Source organism: Heptranchias perlo, chromosome 9 (assembly GCF_035084215.1).
Source record: "Heptranchias perlo isolate sHepPer1 chromosome 9, sHepPer1.hap1, whole genome shotgun sequence".
Lineage (NCBI taxonomy): Eukaryota > Metazoa > Chordata > Chondrichthyes > Hexanchiformes > Hexanchidae > Heptranchias > Heptranchias perlo.
The window spans coordinates 34,030,878-34,044,044 of NC_090333.1; the positions used below are offsets into that span (position 1 = coordinate 34,030,878).

General features: G+C 42.3%; 1 protein-coding gene and 1 pseudogene across 3 annotated transcripts in view; both read left to right on the forward strand.

The window, feature by feature from the left end:
- mast2 (microtubule associated serine/threonine kinase 2) overlaps positions 1 to 13,167 on the forward strand; it is a 464,493-nt gene that overhangs the window by 261,545 nt on the left and 189,781 nt on the right. The window lies entirely within an intron of this gene.
- LOC137325684 (U1 spliceosomal RNA) lies at positions 2,474 to 2,618 on the forward strand (annotated as a pseudogene).

A 13,167-nucleotide genomic window follows, 5' to 3' on the forward strand; every position in this document is an offset into this window, starting at 1 on the left:
AATACGGCTGGTTGAACCTCATTCTATTCATTTCTGTCCTCACGAGTCATAGCAGCCCCACCGATAAGCCACAAACCTCCAAGATCCCCATCCCAGTGCTACGAAAACTCAGGACCATTGCTCATTGCTACCAAAGCACAGACTAGTGCAGCCAAACCCTATTCGCTCTACTGCTAAATACCAAAAATCTAACTTCAACTGATTCACCTTGCATATCATCTCACTGTGTTTTCTCAGGTTTAAAATTGGTAAGGAATAAAAATTAATTACATAAGTCAAAGATATGTTTGTTTAATATATATTCCTTTACTTATGTACATATAAAAAGACATTCATTTATGGCCTTCACAGAATAATGAACTGAAATGGAATTTGATCCCCAAAGTACCAATAAAAATCGCAGGATACCATTTAATAAAAATGTAATTTAGTTGAGGATAATTTAGTTGGTTTTGGTTGAGGACAACAGCAACATAATTTCGACTGGTTGTGTGGCAGGTATGCTAAAATTTACTGCCCTTTGACTTGAGGGAATGAAGGGGGGAAGGGGGTGACAATGGGAGGGATGGGAAAAGGTGAGGAATGGGAGAAAGTGAATGATTTGGTTGGAACAAGGGTGTTGAAGGCAGAAGCAAAAGAGCAGTTAAGCAAGTCAACAGCAGCATTGGTATTGAGCCAGGTTGAGGAACAGCGGGGGGGCGGGGTGGAGCTTGAGAGTTTTAGTGAACTAGTGAGGGAGCTGGAGGTCAGATTTTCCAACAGCCGGACAATGAGGGTATTGAGCTTGGGAGAAGTTAGGAGGATGTGGGTGGTATGAGAGATGAGGAAGTGGTTAGATAGCCTTGCACGTTTTTGAGAACTTGGAAGTGGAGAGGACACAAGAAATGCTGATGTCACAGGGGTAGCCATGGATGTCGGTGGGGGGAGTTTATGTGAAAGGTGAGATTGAGTGAGGATAGGAGGGAAGAGACATCAGTGGAAAGAGGACTAGGAAAGCGTTTTAGACTAAGTTCACACGAACTCCGTTCCTTAGCCACCGATTTGATCTCCTTCCCTGGCCACTGTCTCAGGCCGAACCTGGTGGTGCGTAACCTTGGAGTCCTATTTGACCCTGAGCTGACTTTCTGACTTTGTATCCTCTCCATCACCAAGACTGTCTACTTCCACCTCTATGATATCACCCGTCTCCATCCCTGCGTCAGCCCATCTGCTGCTGAAACCTTCAGCCACACTTTTGTTACCTCCAGACTTGACTATTCCAATGCTCTCTAAGTCAGTCTCCCACTTTGCACCCTCCAGAAACTTGACCTCATCCAAAACTCTGTTACCCGGATCCTAACTTGCACCGAGTCCCGTTCACCCATCATTCGTGCTCCCTGACTTGCATTGGCTCTTGGTCCAGCAGTGCCTCAATTTTAAAATTCTCATGCTTGTGTTAAAACCCCTCCATGGCCTCGCCCTTCCCTATCTCTGTAAACTCTCCCAGCCCTACAACCCTCCAGAAACTCTGTGTTCCTCCGATTCTGACCTCTTGTGCATCTCCAACGTTCTTCGCTGCACCATTGGCGGCCATGCATTCAGCTGTCTAGGCTCTAAGCTTTGGAATTTCCTCCCTAAACCTCTCCGCCTCTCCACCTTTTTCTCCTCCTTTAAAGACACTCTTTCAAACCTACTTCTTTGACCAAGCTATTGGTCACCTATCCAAATATCTCCTTTGGCTTGGTGCTAATTTTTGTCTGATCACTGTCCTGTGAAGTGCCCTGGAATGTTAAAGGTGCTGTATAAATGCAATTTGTTGTTGTTAATGCTGAGTATCGTCAGTAAATTTTTTTCAGTTTGCCCTCTTCCTTTCCTGAGGGCAATGACTCATGCCAGGGTATCCTTTAATAAACACTGGTAGCCTCTTATTCCGAGCCCAAATGGAAATTCTTTATCTGTGAGCCGAGATAATAAATCTGGGCAGTTAGTTAATTGTAGTAGACAGCACAGCTGAGCCTGATACTTTTTTTACATGTAATGCATGTATATGTAAATTTATGTTCCCATTAATTTGCATATATCTAAGGCCGTGGATACGAACGGATCTTTGTATTCTGTTTTTGGCTCTATCCACCAATATGTTAACAAGATAAGTAGCAGTCTTTTCCAAAGTTCCAGATCCATGAAATTCAAACAGGACAAAACAGTGAATAAGAAATATAAGCACAAATAAAACAAAGTTGCATGATCTTGTGGGTTGTGTTGTCAAGGCCTGCAAACTACATATGGCTCACAGACCACAGTTTGGGCACCCCTGGCCCAGATTTGTGGCTTTTGATATTACTTCCTCCATGGGAAGAATACCTAGCCTTTACTCTATGCCTTCTGCTAGCACTGACAAGTTCAGGAACTTTTGTTTTGCGATACCCTGATGAAGGCCCAAGGCTCATGAATAGGACACCACCAAAGTTGACAAGATTTGATTTTGAAGTTGTGATTTGCCTGGCAGGGGAGATACCATGATGAAGAAGGTGGTTCTCCTGGAACGAGGCTAGCCCATTGCACTTCGTATGTGCTGACGCCTGCGATATCCCCAAACGCGGGATACTCATCTGCAAAATTTGTGGTAGTAGGGCTGTGTAAACGTAAATAGAGAAGACTAATTAAGAGTAGCAAACAATGCAATAACTCTTAATTTCAACACAATGTAGGGACGCTGTAAAAATGTGAATTTATTGTGCTGCTATATATTTCTATTATAGAGATTTTTCTACTTTTACTAAAAGTTTGCTTGAATCACACAATTTTCATCTGTGCCTTACAATATGGAAATGTAGAAGTGTCTATTGTAAGATAGAATTCCAAACCTGACAAAAGGCTGCTTTATGTACTGGATGTGTTTTTCAAGTGGAAATAATCTGTTCATCAGTGGAAAACTCGATAATACATTTTTTTAAAGATAGGAATTCAACTGAGCCTTTTTTATATATTAACATTCTTTTTGGAGTACTTCTCTAGTTGACTCAGCCTTATCAGGGTAGAGTTTCTTTGTATTCTGTTGTTTTTGATTGTTGTTGATAGAATTAAAGATGATGTTTCAAGAGACCTACAATAGTATAATTTATACAGTGTGCTTGGGTTTTAGCAGTGGTTTACATCTCCACCAATCACCAGCTGAGCCTTCTTTATGATTAAATGAAAAGGACAGAAATGGTTTAACAACATCTGTATGGAAAATGAAGAAAAAATGTCCCAACACAGGTGTAATCAAAAAATAGATCAAGAGGTCAGAGTCAGAGGAATGGAAAATTTGGGGGTGAGGATTTTATGGCTGGAGGAGAATGGGGAGGGAGGGAGGCCAAGGAGGCATTTAAATTTGAAAATGATCATTTTAAATTTCATGGGTTGAGGGACTGAGAGCCATGTAGCAAGGTTAAGGGTGATGAACTAGCAGTACCACTAAAAGTGCGACCTCATCCACAAAAATGTGAAACCACCATCTACAAAAAAGTGAGTTCCCTTTACTCAGAGTGCACCTCCCATACATAAATTGAGCCACAGATAACAACAAGTGGACCCCCATCGATAAAAAGCAGTGAGACCCTTTCATACATGAAAAATATAAAGCCCTTATTCTCTTCCCTTTCTCCTCTCATTCTTCTCCTCCTTCCTCTCTTTCCGACTGTCTCTGCCTTTCCCTTTCATCTCCTCCTCATCCTCTCATTTCCTGCTAACTTCCCCCATTTGGTAGATGAGCTAGAAGTTTCTCCAGTTGAATACTGAGAGAATGAAAGCCATCTTATTTGAATTCTGTCAAGAGCTCTACCCTTGCACTACTTATCCTTGGACTACTTATCCAGCTGTTCCCTCAGGTCGAACCAGATAGAACGAAACCTTGGTATCCAGTTTGACCCTGGGTTTACCTATCCTGTCCAGCACTAAGACCGCATGCTTCCCACCTCTGCAACAATGCTCCCCTTGACCTCTACCTCACCCTCACCGCCACTGAAATCCTTACCCACATGTCAAAAAGATTTAACCAATTCAGTGCTCTCCTCACCAGCCTCCTGAGTTCCACACTAGAACAAACTCTCAGCTCATTCAAAACTCCGCTGTTGACATCCGTTCCTTCACTGAGTTCTGTTTGCCAGTGTCCTCTGTCCTCATTGATGCCCAATGGCTCTCTGTTCACCAGTCTATTGAACTCAAAAGCCTTTTTGAAATATATTGCCTGCTTTACAACGGTGACCACATTTCAAAATTGCTTCATCGACTGTGAAGCGCTTTGGGACATCATATCTCTCATCTATATCTCTATCTTTCTCACTTTTTTTTCCTCTTTGCGCAAGCTTTTACATTTTTGAATTTTTATTCTTTTAGGTCTTCAAGATAAGAAAGGGTTTGATAGGATAGACACAGAGAAAATGTTTCCACTTGTGGGGGTGTCCAAAACTCGAGGTCATAAATATAAGATAGTCACTAATAAATCCAGTATGGAATTCAGGAGAAACTTCTTTACCCAAAGAGTAGTAAGAATGTGGAATGTGCTACCACAAGGAGTGGTTGAGGCAAATAGCAAAGATGCATTTAAGGGGAAGCTAGATAAGCACATGAGGGAGAAAGGAATAAAAGGGTATGCTGATAGAGTTAGATGAAATAGGGAGGGAGGAGGCTCATGTGGAACATAAATGCCAGCACAGACCAGGTGGGCCAAATGGCCTGTTTCTGTGCTGTAGACCCGATGTAATATATTCCAAATATTTTTCTTGTGTTTAGCATCTCAGACTATTCCTGCAAGTGAGACCTCACTCTCTATGACCCAGAATGTACCTTTTCCTGTCCAATATCTGGGTCATTTGTTGCGAGCCCAGGGATCCAACCGAATACTCTCTGGTGTTTAGTGGAATGAGAGGTGATCTCATTGAAACATATAAGATTCTGAAAGGGCTTGACAGGGTAGATGCTGAGAGGCTGTTTCCCCTGGCTGGAGAGCCTAGAACTAGGGGGCATAGTCTCCAGGATAAGGGATCGGCCATTTCGGAATGAGATGAGGAAGAATTTCTTCACTCAGAGGGTTGTGAATCTTTGGAATTCTCTACCCCAGAGGGCTGTGGAAGCTCAGTCATTCAGTATGTTCAAGGCTGAGATGGATAGATTTTTTGACTAAGGGAATCAAGGGATATGGAGATCGGGCAGGAAAGTGAAGTTGAGGTCGAAGATCAGCCAATATGTTGTTGAAAGGTGGAGCAGGCTCGAGGGGCCATATGGCCTATTCCTGCTCATATTTCTTATGTTCTTAAAACCCTCACTACATTATTTCAGCTTAACGGTTCTATTCCATGCCCTCATGTGATCTTTACTTCATAAGTGGCTTAGGCTGTAAACTACTAAATAGATTAATTAACCAGTAAATGGATAGATGAACAGAAGCAATGACACACTGTACAGTAGTTACAGGCATAACTGATACCCTTCAGATTCAATAGAAAAATAACAATCTTGTCTGCTGTACTCAACTGCAATGTGAAGTGCATTGGACACATCATCCCTGAATAATCACGTTTAAGTCGTGATTTGTTGCTGACCACCCAGAGTCTCTCTGGCCTGTCTTTCTCTGATGGTAACAGTCTACCTAATTTTAACAAGACAAGCTGAGAAATACCCATTCTTTTTTTTAAAAAAAACATGGCTAGGATAGAGAAAATTTAAATCTGTCTTTTAAATGGAGAAAAAGCTGCCAATCAAACATATATACAAACAAAACCCACAAGATGGTTGTATTTGATTTGAATGTCTTGTCCCCTTTTTTTGGGTAACCGATCAAATATAATGTCCATTTCCCACAGCTATTGTATCAAAACAATCTGGGCTATTTTCTTCACATGTACCTGGCTTTGAACCATATATGATATATATATATGTGTGTGCATGTGTATATATGCATGTGCGTGTGTGTGTGTGTGTGTGTACTATGTACATATGTAAAGTGACAAAGAAAGAAGTCAATGTATGATGCATCATACGTTTCATTTTTGTCACACAAGCTTTTAGTTACCTCTCCGAAGCCTTTTGCAAAACTCAGCACTTACTTATTCTCTCCAATGTGAAGTGTCTTGGGACATTTTTCTATGTGAAACGCCCTACATAAATGCAAGTTGTTTGGGCATTGAAGTTTTCATCCAAGAAACATTACATGAACTCAGCCAGTAGAGGGAGTAAGTACTCTGACTGCTTATATCTGTACCCTTTCCTTACTGGTGCAGTATTGTGATTCATCTCCATAATAATTCTGACCAAAACAGAAGTCATTATCCTTCACAGGTGAGCTGAATTTCCTTTTGATTTATGGCTGCTTTTTCAATTGCTGAAAAGAAAAGGGGTGGTTTTATTCAGGCTCACTCGTCAGTAGCTGCGGACACGAGCTAAGAGAGGCTGTAATTTCTCTCTCATTTGTGACTTGTAAATTGAAGACATTGGGGTTTAATTAGTTTCTATCCATATATTTCTTGAATATTTTGCATTTGTGAAAGTTGGGGAAAAAAGCTCCAAAAAAGGACAGATGTTAAGGCCTTAGAGAGGAGCAGAAGAAATTTACTAGAATGGTGCCAGTGGTGAGGGACTTCAGTTATGTGGAGAGACTGGAGAAGTTGGGGTGGTTCTACTTGGAACAGAAAAGGTTCAGGGGAGATTTGATGAAGGTATTCAAAATCATGAATGATTTTGTCAGAGTAAATAAGGAGAAACTGCTCCAAGTGGCAAAATGGTCGTTAATCAGAGGACATAGATTTAAGGTGATCGGCAAAAGAGCCAGAGGCGACATGAGGGAACGTTTTTTTACGCAACGAGTTGTAATGATCTGGAATGCACTGCCTGAAAGGGTGGTGGAAGCAGATTCAATAGTAACTTTCAAAAGGAAATTAGATAAATACTTGAAGGAAAAAAAAATTACAGGGCTATGGGGAAAGAGCAGGGGAATGGGACTAAATGGATAGTTCTTTCAAAGAGTTGGCACAGGCACGCTAGGCCAAATGGCTGCCTCCTGTGCTGTACCTACTATGATATATTAAATTTCTTATGACTGTGCATTTCCTTTATCACTTTCCTACTTGTGTCATGGTTTTTGTCATACTCTTAAAAGTAACAGCTATTTGTATTACTTTTAATTGCTCAAACTGTTGCACCTGATCTACTATACTTCCATTCCTTCTATACTTGGTTGCAGTGCTACCTTTCTTCCATTACTTCTGTTTTTGTTTTCAACCTCCCTGAGCATAGCCTGCTACCATTTTGGTTGCTTGCTGTTTGCATCATATAAAAAAATATTAAGGAAAGTATTAGCCTTCAGATCCTTTTTGGTATTTTTTTTGTTGCTCAGATATTATAGTTTGGTGCTTTAAATGCACTGGGCAATTCTGTTTGTTTTTATATAACTCCTGAAAAAATAAATAATTACTTAGCTTGATACTTGCGGTGTGCAAAAATATAAGGAAAGCACTTGAAGCCTTTAATCCTACCATTTGTGTTTCTTCTGCTCAGATTTGCCAATTTGGTGCCTTAAATATCCTCAGGATTTCCTAATTTTTTTCATGGTCCTAGGAATAAATAAATAATAAAACAGCATTGTGACGGATGGCTACTTTGTTTGTTAAAAAAATATTGAAGCCTTACAGGAGCCATTCAAACTTTTTAATTATGTTTCTACTCTTATTGTACATTTTGGTGCCTTTAATCATGCTCAGGATGTCCATTATTATCAGATACGATACTTTTGTTGATTTACCAGCATGTTAATTTTTGGTGCTGCGCACTAATAAAATGTAAAATAAAAACAAAAAAGGTTAAAAATACTCAGCAGATCAGGCAGCATCTGTGGAAAGTTAACGTTGCAGGTTGATGACCTTTTGCATTTTCCTTGATGAAAGTATTGTTTCCCTTTAGTACCTAACATTGTCTATCAGAAGATTGGACGTGGATCCCTGGGAGTGTGTCAAATACTACAAGAGGTCCCTTGCACAGAAAAGCTTGAAAAGCAATGGACTGGGGGAGTACTTATTGATCCTCAAAATGGATTGTGGATTTGAGATTTGTTTAAAAGGGCCTTAGTCAAAGCCCCCTTTCCTGTGCATCACATGATGTGGTATTGAGCCATATTGATTAGGAAAGTCTCAGATTCAATCCATGACTGCTGAGTTAGCTGACCCCAACCAGGCCGAATTTGGACATTGCAGTTGGCTTCAAGGCCCTGAGGCTAGAGAGGGGAAAATATGGCAATATTTGACTGGTGTGGAGCATAAACACTGGCACAGATCAGTTGGCCCGAATAACCTGTTTCTGTGCTGCAAATACTACATAATCATTATCCACATACTCTCTACTGGAAAGTGGGTGTTGGGTGACTACAGAATCGAGCTTAGCTGTGAAGCCCCCTCCCACAACAGTTTAATATGCCACGACCATTCATTGTCTAAGCTCATTTGTGGAAAAGTGATTATTTAAATAAAGTACTAGAGAGCCACCTTCCGTTGCCTTCAGCAGCGGACTGATAAAGGGAAAAATATTGAAGAGAAGAAAAGAGGAAGGAGAAAAGGCCTTTGTTATGCTGCACTTGTCATTAATGACCTCATTAATAACCAATATCCTTAATTTGCCAGAAGAAGTCAACTGAGAAAGCTGTTGTAACTGATGGCGCTGTTATGTTGATCAACCTAGCGTGAGAATAAGGAGGAAATACATTAACGTAACACTGCCATTCAGTTGCAGCTTCTGTCTAGAGATCTTAATATCACATTAGGCCTGCAGATGAAATGCAGAATACCATTATTTCTCAAACAACCATTGGAAAAGAAGGGAAGAGGAGGAAAGTACTAGTGTTCACTCAGGAGGGAATCCATATTAAATTCACTGTAGTATGAACTTGGTGAAGTATGCAGCCCATATGTTATTTGTTAGTTGTGTGGTTAATGTGAATAACGTGTGTCTACCTTCTAGACTTCTAGACTTAATCTCTTCAAAATTGTAATTCTGATTTTAAGGTGTCAGCAGTTGGACTCAATTTTATGCAGGATGACAAATGCTGCCTAACTTTGAAAATTGCTCCTTCAGCATTCCAACCAGTGATGCCATTTGCTGCTGGAGATTCAGCATATCTCAGCATTGAGAATTCCAGCCTTCATCTTGTTTTCATTGTTATGAGTTTCACCTCTGATTTCTTGCACTCCGCGTACTTAAAAAGTGCACACGAGTATGTACACTGATGGGTGCAAGTACAGACATGGAATGCTGAGCATCATTTCCCAAACTGTTTCAAGACTTATAATACCTTGCTTTGTTGTCAGGCTGTTAGTAGGTGATTATCCGGAGAAGTCAGATGTCAAATTGCTTTTTGTTTTATTCGTTCATGGGATGTGGGTGTCGCTGGCAAAGCCAGCATTTATTGCCCATCCCTAATTGTTCTTGAGAAGTAGCCATGATGTGGAGATGCCGGTGATGGACTGGGGTGGACAAATGTACGGAGTCGTACAACACCAGGTTATAGTCCAACAGCTTTATTTGAAATCACAAGCTTTTGGAGCTTTGCTCCTTTGTCAGGTGAGTGAAGAAGGGTTTCCACAAAAGCATTGTGTATATATAGTCAGAGAACAATGTCTGGTGATTACAGATAATCTTTCCAACTGCCCATTATCACCCCTCGGCAGAGAGATAATTACAGAAATCAAAGGAGTGGATGGTGTTCAGACAGGTTTAGTCAGGGACACATTACATTCAAGAATACTGAATACACAAAGGGTCAGATAAAGACAGAGAGAGAGAGAGAGAGAGAGAGAATGACCAGTTGTATTAAAAACAGATAACTTTTTTTCACTGGTGGGGTTACGTGTAGCGTGACATGAACCCAAGATCCCGGTTGAGGCCGTCCTCATGGGTGCAGAACTTGGCTATCAATTTCTGCTCGACGATTTTGCGTTGTCGTGTGTCTCGAAGACCGCCTTGGAGAACGCTTACCCGAAGATCGGAGGCTGAATGTCCTTGACTGCTGAAGTGTTCCCCGACTGGGAGGGAACCCTCCTGTCTGGCAATTGTTGTGCGGCGTCCGTTCATCCGTTGTCGCAGTGTCTGCATGGTCTCGCCGATGTACCGTGCTCCGGGTCATCCTTTCCTGCAACGTATGAGGTAGACAACGTTGGCCGAGTCACGGGAGTATGAACCATGTACCTGGTGGGTGGTGTCCTCTCGTGTCGATGATGGTATCTGTGTCGATGATCTGGCATGTCTTGCAGAGGTTGCCGTGGCAGGGTTGTGTGGTGTCGTGGACGCTATTCTCCTTAGCGAGGTGTTCGTCGTCATCGATGACATGTTGAAGGCTGCGAAGAACATGGCGCAGTTTCTCTGCTCCGGGGAAGTACTGGACGACGAAGGGTACTCTGTTGGTTGTGTCCCGTGTTAGTCTTCTGAGGAGGTCAATGCGATTTTTCACTGTGGCCCGTCGGAACTGTCGATTGACGAGTCGAGCATCATATCCCGTTCTTACGAGGGCGTCTTTCATCGTCTGTCGGTGTCCATCGCGTTCCTCCTCGTCTGAGCCAACGTTGTCTACCTCATACGTTGCAGGAAAGGATGCTTCCCCGGAGCGGAGAAACTACGCCATGTTCTCCGCAGCCTTCAACATATCATCGATGACGACGAGCACCTCGCTAAGGCCATCCCCACGCCTCCGCTACTCGCCTTCAAACAGCCATCTAACCTCAAACAGACCATCGTTCGCAGCAAATTACCCAGCTTTCAGGAGAACAGCGTCCACGACACCACACAACCCTGCCACGGCAACTTCTGCAAGACATGCCAGATCATCGACACAGATACCACCATCACACGAGAGGACACCACCCACCAGGTACGTGGTTCATACTCCCGTGACTCGGCCAACGTTGTCTACCTCATACGTTGCAGGAAAGGATGCCCCAGAGCATGGTACATCGGCGAGACCATGCAGACACTGCGACAACGGATGAACGGACACCGCACAACAATTGCTATACAGGAGGGTTCCCTCCCAGTCGGGGAACACTTCAGCAGTCAAGGATATTCAGCCTCCGATCTTCGGGTAAGCGTTCTCCAAGGTGGCCTTCGAGACACACGACAACGCAAAATCGTCGAGCAGAAATTGATAGCCAAGTTCCGCACCCATGAGGACGGCCTCAACTGGGATCTTGGGTTCATGTAACCCCATCAGTGAAAAAAAGTTATCTGTTTTTAATACAACTGGTCATTCTCTCTCTCTCTCTCTCTCTCTCTTTCTCTGCCTTTCGGGTGTCTCTTTCTTTCTTGCTTGCTTGCTTTCTTTCTTTCTCTCTTATCTGACCCCTTCTGTATTCAGTATTCTTGAATGTAATGTGTCCCTGACTAAACCTGTCTGAACACCATCCACTCCTTTGATTGCTGTAATTATCTCTCTGCCGAGGGGTGATAACGGGCAGTTGGAAAGATTATCTGTAATCACCAGACATTGTTCTCTGACTATATATGGGATGCTTTTATGGAAACCCTTCTTCACTCACCTGACAAAGGAGCAAAGCTCCGAAAGCTTGTGATTTCAAATAAAGCTGTTGGACTATAACCTGGTGTTGTACTTGAGAAGGTGATGGTGAGCTGCCTTCTTGAACCACTGCAGTCTGTGTGGTGAAGGTACTCCCACAGTGCTGTTAGGTAGGGAGTTCCAGGGTTTTGACCCAGCGACTATGAAGGAACAACGATATATTTCCAAGTCAGGATGGTGTGTGACATGGAGGGGAACGTGCAGGTGGTGGTGTTCCCATACGTCTGGTGCCCTTGTCCTTCTCGGTTGTAGAGGTCGCTGTTTTTGGAGGTGCTGTCGAAGAAGTCTTGGCGAGTTGTTGCAGTGCATCTTGTAGATTGTAGACACTTACAGATTAGCGGTGATGGATCGAAGGGCAGTCCTAATTTATGTCCATTTGAAGGAACGTTATGGCCCTATGTGGCTTCACTGCAGGAAGAGAAAACTGAAGGGAGAATTATTTTGGGCACTTAACGAGCAACCAATTTTAGTGTTGGCCCCTTAGGCGACATGTATAGAATCATAGAAGGGTACAGCACGGAAGGGAGGCCATTCGGCCCATTGAGTCCGCGCCGGCTCTATGCAAGAGCAATCCAGCTTGTCCCACTCCACTACCCTATCCCCATAGCCCTGCAATTTTTTTCCTTTCAAGTACTTATCCAGTTCACTTTTGAAGGCCATGATTGAATCTACCTCCACCACCCCCTCAGGCAGTGCATTCCAGATCCTAACCACTTGCTGTGTAAAAAGGTTTTTCCTCATGTCACCTTTGCTTCTTTTGCGAATCACCTTAAATCTATGTCCTCTGGTTCTTGACCCTTCTGCTAATGGGAACAGTTTTTCTCTATCTACTCTGTCTAGACCCTTCATGATTTTGAATACCTCTATTAAATCTCCTCGCAACAGTCTCTGTTCCAAGCGAACAACCCCAGCTTCTTCAGTCTATCCACCTAACTGAAGCCCCTCATCCCTGGAATCATCCGAGTAAATCTCTTCTGCACCCTCTCTGAGGCCTTGACACCTTCCAGAATTGCCCAGAATACTCCAACTTTATAGATATACATATGTTACTGTGTGCTCCAATGAATTGATGAGTTAGTCTATTTTGGTGACTACAAATGGCAAAATATCAGGTTAATAGAATAATATAAAACAGAACCATTGTCGATAAAATAAAGGTTTTACAGCAATTAATGAAGAACATTAAGTCAGCTGAAGTTTTAGCAATTTTATTGATTCCACTTGCAACAATTATTTGGATCAGAACAAGGTTCTAATTAATAAACAGCAACAATTCCCATCTTGTGTGAAACGACTAATTAAATGAAATTTATGGTGACCTTTTTTCCCCAACTTTCACAGATGCAAAATAGTCAAGAAATATATGGATAGAAACTAATTAAACTCTTTTCTGCACCCTCTCTAAGGCCTTCACATCTTTCCTAAAGTGCGGTGCCCAGACACAATACTCCAGTTGTGGCTGAACCAGTATTTTATAAAGATTCATCCATACTTTTGTACTCTATGCCTCTATTTATAAAGCCCAGGATCTCGTATGATTTTTTAACCGCTTTTTCAACCTGCCCTGCCACCATCAATGATTTGTGCACATTTAC